The following is an 11,221-nucleotide window of genomic DNA, read 5'->3' as shown; positions in this document are numbered from 1 at the left end:
AGTGGGGCTCCCAGCCAAGCCCAGGGAGAGTCCCTGTGAGCCAGTGCTGCTCCCTCAGCTCTTTCGTCCCCAAGAGCAGCGGGAGCCAGCCCCGCAGAGGGACAGGAAGCCCTCAGGAAGGGGATGGGGAGAGGACCCCTCTGTCCAGGCACAGATCCTCCAGGCCCTTCCTGAAAGTGCCTGGGAAAGTTGTGAGGACGCTCGCCCTATAGCAGCCCCTTCTGCTGAGGGTGGTGCGGGCAGAGAAGGCCCCACTAGCTAGGAGTGAAAGGGGGAGGGAGGGGTGCCTGGGTGGCTTAGTTGGTTGGGTGACTAATTAGTTGCCTTCAGCTCAGGTCATGATCCTGGAGCCCCAGGATAGAGTCCCATGTCAGGCTCCCTGCTCAGCGGGGAGCCTGCTTCTCCCTCTGACCCTCCCCCCCTTCTCATTCTCTCTCTCTCTCATTCTGTCTCTCAAATAAATAAATAAAACCTTAAAAAAAAAGGGGTGGGGGGCGGACGGCTTCCCCGGGGAAAGTAGAGCAGGAAGGGTGGAGCCAGCTGACGACCTGGGAGAGCCAGGGTAGAGCCAGCCGGATACCTAGGGGCTGCGAGCTCTTTTCTTCCTTTCTTATTGGGGCAGAATTTACATCACATAAAATTTGCCATTGTAACCATTTTTAGTTCTGTGCCCTGGAGTACATTCACGCTGTTTGTACAACCAGCACCATTGTGATTTTTAAATTTTGATCTCACAATAGCCTATTCTGTTCTTCAGTGGTTTTGCTGACACGCCTTAATGAAAAGTGTGCGCACGGTGCTGAAATTACCACGCTTGACAAAAAGGACCTCGTGTGGGAGCTTCCCCCATGCCAGGCATTGCTCTAAGGCATTTTATTTTATATTTTTTAAATAGTTTTCTAGAAAGATTTTATTTATTTATTTGCCAGAGAGAAAGTGAGAGAGAGCGTGCGCAAGCAGGGGGAGCGGACTCCCCACTGAGCAGGGAGCCCGATGTGGTGGGCTCGATCCCAGGACCCTGAGATCATGACCTGAGCTGGAAGCAGATGTTTAACCAACTGAGCCACCCAGGCACCCACTGTAAGGCATTTTAAATGAATAAACTCATTGAATCCTTACCATTTCCCTGTAAGTTAGGTTCTGTCGTAGACCCCAGTTTACAGATGGGAAGACGGAGACACAGACAGGTTTTAGTATCTTTCCCCACATCCCTCCCTGGCCCACCAGTTGCTGCCGTTTGTTGAGGACTCACTGTGCGCCAGTCTAATGGCTCTGTTCAGCCTTGGTGCCATTTCATAGCAACGTGGGGAGAGGTAGGTGCCCATTTGCAAGATCTAGAGAAGGAGAGTCTGGGTTTCTCTCTGGGTCTCTGACTCTGAAGCCTGTGTCTTGACCACCTGACCTTGATGCCTGCAGTTCAGAGGGTGAAGCTGGCTGCCGAACACCCGCTGGTTCTTGAGGACTGGCCTGACCCCCCGTTTGTATATTGAGAATATTTGCGAGATGGAAAGGCAAGAATCACAGCCCCCAGTGGCCCCCAGTTAGGAAGCGGTTGTATGCTTGGGAACGTTTGGAGGACAGGTTCCTGCGGTCTCGTGGTTGTGTAACCTCAGAGAAGTGCTCTGAGCGGAGCACAGCTGGCTGTGTCCACGCGATGGGGGTAACTACCCCCCACCCCGAGGTGGACGTGAGGAGTGAACCCAACAGGAAGGACTCTGCAAATCACAGAGCTGGCTTGTAGGGCGGTGTCTCTGAGTGGTCCCCGGTCAACTGCTTCACGGTCACGTGGGAACTTGTTGGGAATGCTGGTTCTCAGGCGCCGCTACTGAATTGCTGCTGACTCAGAAACTCTAGTATATGTGCTGCCGAAGCGAGCACAGACTCAGAAACTCTAGGATGGGCCCAGCGATCTGGGGAGTGAATCAGCCTTCCAGGTGATTCTGGTGCACCCTTGGGTTGAGACCTGCTGTTGGAAAGCTTCATGCAGAATGTGCATGAGATGCGGGCACCAGTCCTAGCGGAGAGTCCGTCTCGGGCCGGAGGGGCCTCCTCAGCCTGGGCTCAGGTGGACGGCTTGCCCTCCCTGGTCCATGGGCCCAGTCTGAACAGATGATTCGGGAGGAGCTCAGGGAGGCTGGAAATGGGGGGACAGTGGCCTGGCCGTCCTCCCCTGACCACTGTTGCAGCTGCTACCTGAAGAATTGATGAAGGCCAAGCATTATGTGCACGTTCCTAAGCAGGGGGCGGAGAAGCAGGAAGGGACGGCCAGTGCCCCGCCCCCCGCAATGTGCTGGGCTGGGCTGCCCAGGCAGGAGCAGGAAACAGGCAGGCAGGCCCTCAGGCATATCTGGGGACTCAGCACGAGAGTGGGTTGAGGGAAAAAAGGAGACTATTTTTTGAGGTAAAACCCCAGCCGCTGGCTGAGATGTGGCTTATGAGCCAGGCCACCCTGCTCCGTGGCTCTCTCAGGTTGCTGACACCTGTGGAGACAGGTCAGCCCTTGACTCCTGGTCAGCAAGCACAAGGCTCTGCTCTCTCCCCCAATCAGGCACGCTCTTTTCCTCCCAAGCCCAGACAAGGAAGGCCTCAGAATCTTCTTCCCCTCTCCTCCTCTTCATGCCCCATGGCTTCCTCCTCCAGCCGACTGCAACTAGGCATGAAACAGAACCCACTCACCCACCTGTTTCTTCCTTAGATACAAACCCAAAGTTGAGGAAAGAAAATACTTTCTCTGGCCAGACATTCTAACTACTTAATAGCCGGACCCACATTTTGCGGCAGCAGTCACGTTGCCACACCCCTGGTTTCAAACTGATCTCCCCGTGGTCTCAGGTGCCAAGGCCTTAGCCAGATTCAGAGCCCTCGCCGGTGCCTTGTTGGCGGGGCCCTCGCTGCTCCCTTGCCCAGACCCCAACCAGACCTGACCCCTTGTGATTCGTTCCCTGGCTGTGTCTTTCACTTCCTCCACCTACAGCATGCACCCCCGTCCCCCATCACTCTGTGCTCAGCTCACCCGACTCAGCCTTTCAGGCTGGCCTCAGACACACCTGGCCCGAGGCTCTCACCCACTCCTGGGATTTCCACCTTCCTGCTGCAGCCTGGTTCAGTCCCGTTTGCCCTGAAATGAGCTCACTGGTTCCATGTTGGCCTCTCCCATCAACCTGATCCCCTGGGGGGCAGAAGTCCCTGCCAGGGTCATCCTCACCTCTCCCCCACAGTGCCCAGCACAAGCCGAGCTCTGGGAGGGCCCCAGGAATGCAGGTTGGAGTCACCCTGGGCCCCAGGGTCCCAGCAACAGGGCAAGATGGGAGCTGACTTGTGGGCTGGAGGTGGCCTCCCTGCCGGCACGTGCCCATCCCAGAACGGGGGCTGGAGGGCTTCTGGTCACTGTGGAACCCCGAGCCAGGCACTCTCCCAGTCCGGGCCTCAGTGGCCCTCTCTGTCCAAAGACAGATTCAGAAGCTCCACTGGGAGATGAAGGGTGAGGAAGCAGTGGAACCTCCAGATTGTCACCCTCCTGAAGGTGGCTTTAGAAAGTCCCCAGTGACCCTTGTCTCTTGAAACTCTCAGATAAGGAGATTGTGGGGCAATAAAGCTTCCTGAAGTTTTGGTCTGGGCCTGACTTAGGGGAATAAACAGGAAGAAGCCGGGTTCTGTCTCTCCAGAGGAGCAAGGCAAGAAGGGCCCCAGGCCTCCAAGGACTGGGACAGCTGATAGGTAGCTCCGTCATCCTCCCGGTCCCGGGTTTTGGTGCATGTGGGCTGCAGAGCTTTCAGTGGACCGTCCTAACAGTCGGGCAAGGTAAGAGTATTACCTGCCTGAGAAAACAAAACCCGAGAGGGGATAGAGATTTGCCCAAGGTCATGGAGCAGACTGGTGTGAGAATCAGGGCTCTCCCACCTGACCAGCATACCAGCTAGGAAAATTACAGGCTCAGCACACACACACACACCCCGCCCTGCCCACCGTTCCTCGTGTCCAGAGAGGGGTTCAGGAGAGGCTCATGGCATGAGTGGAAGCTAGTCCAGGAGCCAGGTGGGTCCCCCGCACCGCCCCCCCCACCCCGGGTACCTGCTTGTGGGATCTGGCCTGTGTGTGGGCAAAGCAGAGGGGAGAACCATTCGGACTTGGCAGTCTGATGGCCAGAGGCTGGAAGGCTGGATGGAGGGAGCATGCAGGAACGTAGGCAGCAGGACCAGGGGAGGGAAGAGCACAACCACAGCTGAGCTCTTTCTTGGTACCAGAGGTTTGCAAGGTATTTTACAGCCGTTATCTTGTTCAATCCTTGGTAAGCCTCCGTGAGGTAGATCGTAGGATACCCTATTACCCATGCAGATGCTGAGGCCCAGGGACAGATTGAGGTCCAGGATTTGAACCTGATTCCCCTCTCTCCCTGTGCTGGGCAGCCTCATAGATTAGAGAGTGCTCTGGCTGGCTAGCTGGTGGTGGTTCTGTTGGGTCCAGGAAGGTGGAGGAAGACGAGGAGCATCCTAGGAGCCCAGTTAAGTACTTAACGTGATTTACTTCCAGGCAGAGAGAAGGGGGCATGAGCAGAGATGGTGTGCCTGGGAAAACACGGTGCTTTGAGGGGAAGGCAGATAAACCATTTTGGCTAAAGGTTGAGTTTGTGGAGATAAGATGTGGCCGGTGGAGTGTGGGGCCCCACACCCCAAATCCAGCAGGGGGCTTGATCCTGAGGACAGAGGGGATCTGGGGTGGTGGGTCTTAAGGGAAATGATGGTGTCTGAGTGAGGTCAGGAAAGGAGCCCTGGGCTGGGGTAGAGGCAGAAAGGGAGTGCGGCCCAGAGAAAAGGCTGGCCAGGCTTTGCAAGACTTGAGGGAGGTGTAGAGGGGGGCCATGGGGCAGAGGAGGTCAGGCTGTCACTGGAGGTGCCCTGCCCCTCTTTGATGCCAGGGCTCTGGACAGTGTCAGATGTCAGGAAGAAGCTCTCCCTTGAGCCTAATCTCATCAGGAGGAGAGAGGCATTTTCTTGGCTCTGTCTGTGACTCAGGCTGTATTTCCTGTGGGCCTGCCGGGAGGCATCTGTGCTGGACCAGAAGGACGGGAGACCTGGAAGAAGGGAGATGGGCACAGGGGAGGGGCCCCACAGCAGAGAGAACCTGGAGACGGGGCTGTTTTTACCTGCCAGCTGGGCTGTGCTGATGGAGGAAATCACAAGGCTTCCCCTGTCTTGCCCAGCACCACTCCCACCCAGAACCCACCAGGAACCCCAGTCGCCTCAACACAGGGCTGAGCGAGGCAGCCGTCTTCCACCCCGAGGGCTTCAACCCTGCCGGGGAGATGCACACATACACTCTTTAGGTTCCTCTCAACCAAGAGGGATTATTAGTTAGCTTTTCATGGGTGCTTGTCTGCTCCCTCCACCACCGTGGTGGGCGCCAGGGTCAGAACTCTGTGCCTAGGGGGCTGCTTTGCACTTTCTGGTTTTGGATTTTTATTCAGATCTCCAAAATGCTGGGCCCTCAACACATACCTGTCACATACGACATCACATCCTAGCGTGCTGTAAATTCGGGACCACAGCAGTCTTAACAGCAAACATTTGTTGACCACTAAGTATGCAGCCAGCATCACTCCATATGCTGTGTGGATTATCTTATTTAATTGTCTAGAGAGCCCTGTGAGAGAGTGTGGACCCAGGACTCAACAGTTTGGCTTCAAATGCCAAGCTCAGCCGCCTACTAACTGTGTGATTTTGGACAAGCTGCTTAACCTCTCTGGGCCCCCAGCTTTCTCCTCTGTAAAAATGGGGTAATAACCGTGCTTCGGGGATTGCTTTGAGGATTGAGTTAGGACACAGCCTACCTCGTGCAAAGTAAGCGATGCGGTAGCTGTTAGTTGTTACTGTGCCGAATTTTGCTGGTGAAGGAACAGACATGTGAAGTCACCCGCCCAAAGTCACAAAGGTGTGGTGGACCTACTCTGTAGTTACACTGTTAATTGGGTACACATGTAGGGCACGTGGAACGTTGCTAAGGTGATGGAGGGGCCGCATTTTACATTTTCTTTCCTTGTACTTCATTGTGACTTTAATCTAGAAGCCACAAGGGCCCCGTGTGGGACAGAGCTCGGGTGGGGGTCCCACACCCAGTGATCTGATGTCCCTTATGCTCTTGTGCCTTCTAAGTCGCAGGCCACAGCCCCATGCTTTAGCAGGCTAAGATCATGCCATCTCCCACCTTCCTGCCCTCCGCCATGTCCCTGGGAGGCGTCCACAGGCGCGGAGCAGGGACAGCACTGCCCATCCCCCGCCCCTGCACCCTGGTGACAGCACGGGGCCTGGCCCAGAAGAAGCAGTGCACCAACAGCAGATGAAGCTTGCTGATTGAATTAAGGCAGCTTCACCTTCCTTGACAAACCTTGTGTTCTTCTGCTTTGAAAGGGCCGTGCTCTGGTTCAGGATGTTGGGCTCTTCAGGAAGTCCGTTCTAGGGCCTCAATGAGCAGGTTGCCAGAGTCAAGGTTACTAGTGACTTAGAATCATTGTTTGTGAATCAGATAACAGTTTTCTGGAGACCTCTGAGGTTGGTGGGGCGCCCAACTTGCCCCTGTTTGCCCAGGACTTTCCCAGGCATTTCCGATTTTAGCATCAGGAGTACGTCCCCCAACTCTTCTCCCCACATCCCAGGCAAACCAGGACAGGTGATCCCCCTGCTTCTGTAGAGAGCGACAAGGCCTCTTCTCGCTCTGAAGGAAGGAAGAAAACTAAGCCGGTGGGGTGTGACCCTGAGGCCCCCGGTCCCCGGCTCCCGCTGGGTCACTGCAGACCCTGTTGCTGGCCCGTGGAAGGCAAAAATAGAGATTATGCCAAGAAGTGACAAATAAACCAGGGCTTGGCCTCAGATGAGCAGAAACTCGTGAGCAGAAACTGTGGATACAATTCTCACTAGCGGGAAGTCACTAAGACCTGTGGTTTCTTCTTTCTGCCTGGTGAGAAAGGAAGCCTCCTTGGGAATGGCTGGTTAAGCAGAGACGCGTGTCGACAGCAGGGCGCCTTGACTTCACTTAGGCCTTGCTTCCTGATCCAGGTGTCCTGCCTCCTTCAGGGGTGGATCAGAGGCCCTGATAAGGATTCGGGATGAAAGAGAAAGATTTCCTGTCAAGTTTGGAGCCAAGGTCAGGATCAGCATAAGCCCTATGATGGATAATAGTTTGGTCAGGGATTGGAGTCAAGGTGAGGGACCCACCCATAATTAGGTGTTTGTTAACTCTTGGTCTTTGTAGATCACCTTCAGAGTATTTATTCTTTTTCTTACCGTAGTCTTTTTTCTTTTTCTTTTTTTTTTTAAGATTTTGATTTTTATTTATTTGACAGATCACAAGTAGGCAGAGAGGCAGGCAGAGAGAGAGAGAGGAGGAAGCAGGCTCCCTGCTGAGCAGAGAGCCCGATGCGGGGCTCCATCCCAGGACCCTGAGATCAGGACCTGAGCCAAAGGCAGAGGCTTAACCCACTGAGCCACCCAGGTGCCCCTTTTTTTCATTCTTTTAAGCCTAGGAAACCATGGTTCTAATTCCCCTCTGTTAACTGCATTGACCTAAGCATGGTGATTTTTGACCTTCTCCCGAGGCACGAGCACAGGGCAGGTTTTAAGAGAACAAATAACACTGCAAATCTTCCATGAGGAACCACAAACTCACAAAGGAATCATAGTAGCCAGCAGCACCAGACCCCTACCCTCGCCTGAGTCTAATGCTAAATTAGGTCAAGTCACGCTTTCCCTGAGGCAAGGAACAGGCAATTAATGAATAATCCATAATGCTAGTTTGTGCCACACCCAGTTCACCCCGTAGCTAACCCTTGTCCTGCAGTGAGGCCTGGTGGGGCTGCGAAGACAGGCCTTGGGGGGCCCAGCGGGAAAGGGGTGTGTGTGTGTGTGTGTGTGTGTCACACACGTCAGAGAGGAAGGTGTGGCAGGAAGAGGGGCCTCTGGGGTAAGCCTTGGCTTCTGCTTCCCACCTCCCATTGCTCCTGTTAGTGTGATCTTGGTCAAGTCACTTCCCCGGCACCTCAGTTTTGCCCTCAAGTGGGATAAGAGCCTGCACTTACCTGGCAGGGGAGCTGGAAGGGATGCAACAGGCAGCAAGCCATTCTCCTGTCAGGCATTAAGAAATAAACTCAATGGGATGTTAAAACCCAGAGATGACTAATCTTTGGGGGGGGAGGGAGCAGGGAATTTGCAGCCCACAAAGCCTAATCCTGTGGCATCAGGCCTGCTAAACACGCATGGGGATAGCAGCCACACAAGCCACCCCCCCACTTTGTGCCCCAGCGAGCCAGCCTGCCACACCTAAGAAGGCATGCTGTGGCTTTGATGTGGGCCCACTGGATGGCACCAGGCAGGACGGGACTGGTGGCATGGGCTAATAAACCTGGCCCAGATCGGCCGTTCTGGCCCAGCCCATGGGCGAGGACCCTCCAGGTCCCAAGGGCCCACTGCAGTCCACATTTCCAGGCAAGTGCCAGCTTGTGGGGGAAATAAAATCCATTCTCTGAATTGCTGAGTCCCTAAATTCATTTATGCACGGATAACACCCATGCACGCCCAGATGCAACCAAACACCCAAAGAGATGCCCACATGCTTGCACACCCGTGCATATGATGAGTGCTGCACTCATGCACATATTTGCACACAGCACACATTTGCACAGACTTCACCCACGTATATGGGTGCACACTTCCATACTGTGGGCAGAGGGAGAGACGGCCGGGCTTGGCCCCATCCCCCACTTCTGCACGTTTCCGTCTGAGGCAACAGGTCTGGAAGAACTTTGCCAGGGGAGATAAGGTGCCCGGGGTGGGGTAGGGTGGGGTAGAGTGGGGAGTGGAGTTGTGGGCAAGGGGACAGAAGGTCGTGAACACAGTTTTAGTTTTCTGTCGCTGTTCCACAGTCGCTGGCTTCCACAGTGGAAGCAAAGAGCCCTCTTTCCAGAAGGTGTCCACGTAGTTTCCTGAGCCTTGTTTTACTTTTCTGTAAAGTGAAGGTGAGAACGGTCCTAATGCCTCTGCTTCCGGGCTGAGGCGAGATCAAGCATGTGATAGGTAGGAACGAGACTTCTCATCACCGTAATTATCTGCGGGAACCTGGAGCTGGAGGCTGGGGGGGGCGGGGCTGGCTTCAGCCCTCAGCTCCAGCTTGCTCGCTGTGTGACCTCGCGTGGGTTCTCCTTTGCTTCTCTGCCTCTGTACTGGGGAGCAAGGTAGCAGCTACCTGTTAAGTCCGTACAGGGAAGCATGGGGAATGACACCTGGCACGTAGCAAGCACCCCGAAAACTGTGAATAGTCATTTCCATGGAGTGACTGAGCTGAAGGAGAGTCCTTACCTGGGCCTCTTGAGGCCTCCTGACCCTGACCCTGGGCGGGGAGCCATCCCTCACGTGTGGGGCCGAGCCCCCCCAGGCTGTGAAGGGAGAGCACCAGGGGTGACAGGAGGGGCCCAGACGGGTGATGCCGCTTAGGTCAAGGTGATTTCTGCAGCCACCACCGGCCCTCTCACCCCACTGCCCACAGCACTTGACACAAACGCCAGCTTATCCCCCCGCTTTGCTTTTCCACTGACCTGTCCCCCTTCTCTGTCCCCTCTGCCCTGCTTCAGCCCAGGTGATCCTCACCTATCACCTGTTCCATGCTGTCTTACTCTTGGCAATCATGGGAATCCACCCAAAAGTGAGCTCAGTTCCTCGGCCCCTGTTGGAATCCCTGGAGCAGCTCTGCCTTGCCCTGAGAGTTTAAGTTCATTTCCATGGCTCCTGAGGTGATCTGGGTCCTGCCTCCCTGCCCACCTCTCCCCCTGAGTTCCAGTGCTCCAGCCACACCGAGCATAGGCGGCTGTCGCCAGGCTACCACTGGTTGGGGCTGCGAGGGGCAGGGTGTTGGGACGGATAGACTGCCCTCGGTGACAGCCCCACTTGCTCAGTGGTTCGCTCTGCCGGTTTATGTCTCTGTCACGCCGTATGTCCAACATTTGCTGCTGCTGAAGGTGAGGCAGAGTTGGGGGGCCTGGAGCTGAGCCTGCTGACTTGCCCCCTGCTTTCCTACCCCTAGCCCCGGCCCAAGGCAGCTCCTCAGCTGCCATGTAATGACCAGGAGCCTAGGGACATCTTGGTCCTTGCTGTTCTTTTGTAAGAAGGTCCCCAGGACCCATTTCCCTCAGGACCCAGTGCAGAGAAAAGATGGGCTACGCCTAGCGTGTGTCTTATATCTTCCACACATTGATTAAATCCCTTTCCAACTCGGTTTCCCTTATCGAATTGGCCACTGGGAGGCTCAGACCCACGTCGGAGGAGCACCTCCACTGCATGGAGGACCTGACAGCACACATTCAGTAGCTCAGCTCCCCCGAATATCGGGTGATCTCTTTGTTCCTGCATTTTCCCTCTGTCCCCATTGCCTCGCCGTGGCTTTTCCGTGTGCTTCTATCTTGCGTGCTCTCCACTTCTGTAAGGCTTCTTACATCCTTTCTGGGACTGGATGGACATCAATTAGTCTCTCCCTGCATTCTGGGCAGCTTCCTGGAGCTCTAGCAAATGTAGTTCCTAAAAAGAGAATTGAAATGTCTGAGCTACGCAGGACAGATCTGTCCCAGGAGGCTGGTGGGCTTCCTGGGGAGGGTTTGGCTCACATGTCAGACCCCCAGTCACTGTGACCTCTTTTTTTTTCTTTTTTTAAGATTTTATTTATTTATTTATTTATTTATTTAACAGGGAGAGAGAGAGAGAGAAAGAGAGAGATCCCAAATAGGCAGAGAGACAGGCAGAGAGAAAGGGGGAAGCAGTCTCCCCACTGAGCAGAGAGCCCGATGCGGGGATCAATCCCAGGACCCTGAGATCATGACCTGAGCCGAAGGCAGAGGCTTAACCCACTGAGCCACCCAGGCGCCCCCACCGTGACCTCTTGAGGTCAGCAGTCTAATCTTGTGCCTTTGAACCTAACCACAGAGCAGATGCCTTCTTTGTGCTAACCCTGGGGGTGCCCAGCCAAACATGCGTGCCCTTGGGAAGTTCCTAGAGCCTGGGGCTGAGCAGAGCTCTGTGCTGGGCACTCCTGCAGCAGAGCCCAGGGCCTTTCTCTGAAGAACCTGCCGGTGGTAGAGGAGATGAGCCCTGACACCAGATGCAGGAATCAGGGCAGGCTGTGTCAGGGGCCTGAGGGCAGATAGGAGTCATGGCTGAGGGGAGTAGAAGAGAGGAGAGGACCGGAG

The sequence above is a fragment of the Martes martes genome (assembly GCF_963455335.1).
Source record: "Martes martes genome assembly, chromosome: 12".
Lineage (NCBI taxonomy): Eukaryota > Metazoa > Chordata > Mammalia > Carnivora > Mustelidae > Martes > Martes martes.
This window is presented reverse-complemented; position numbering follows the sequence as displayed.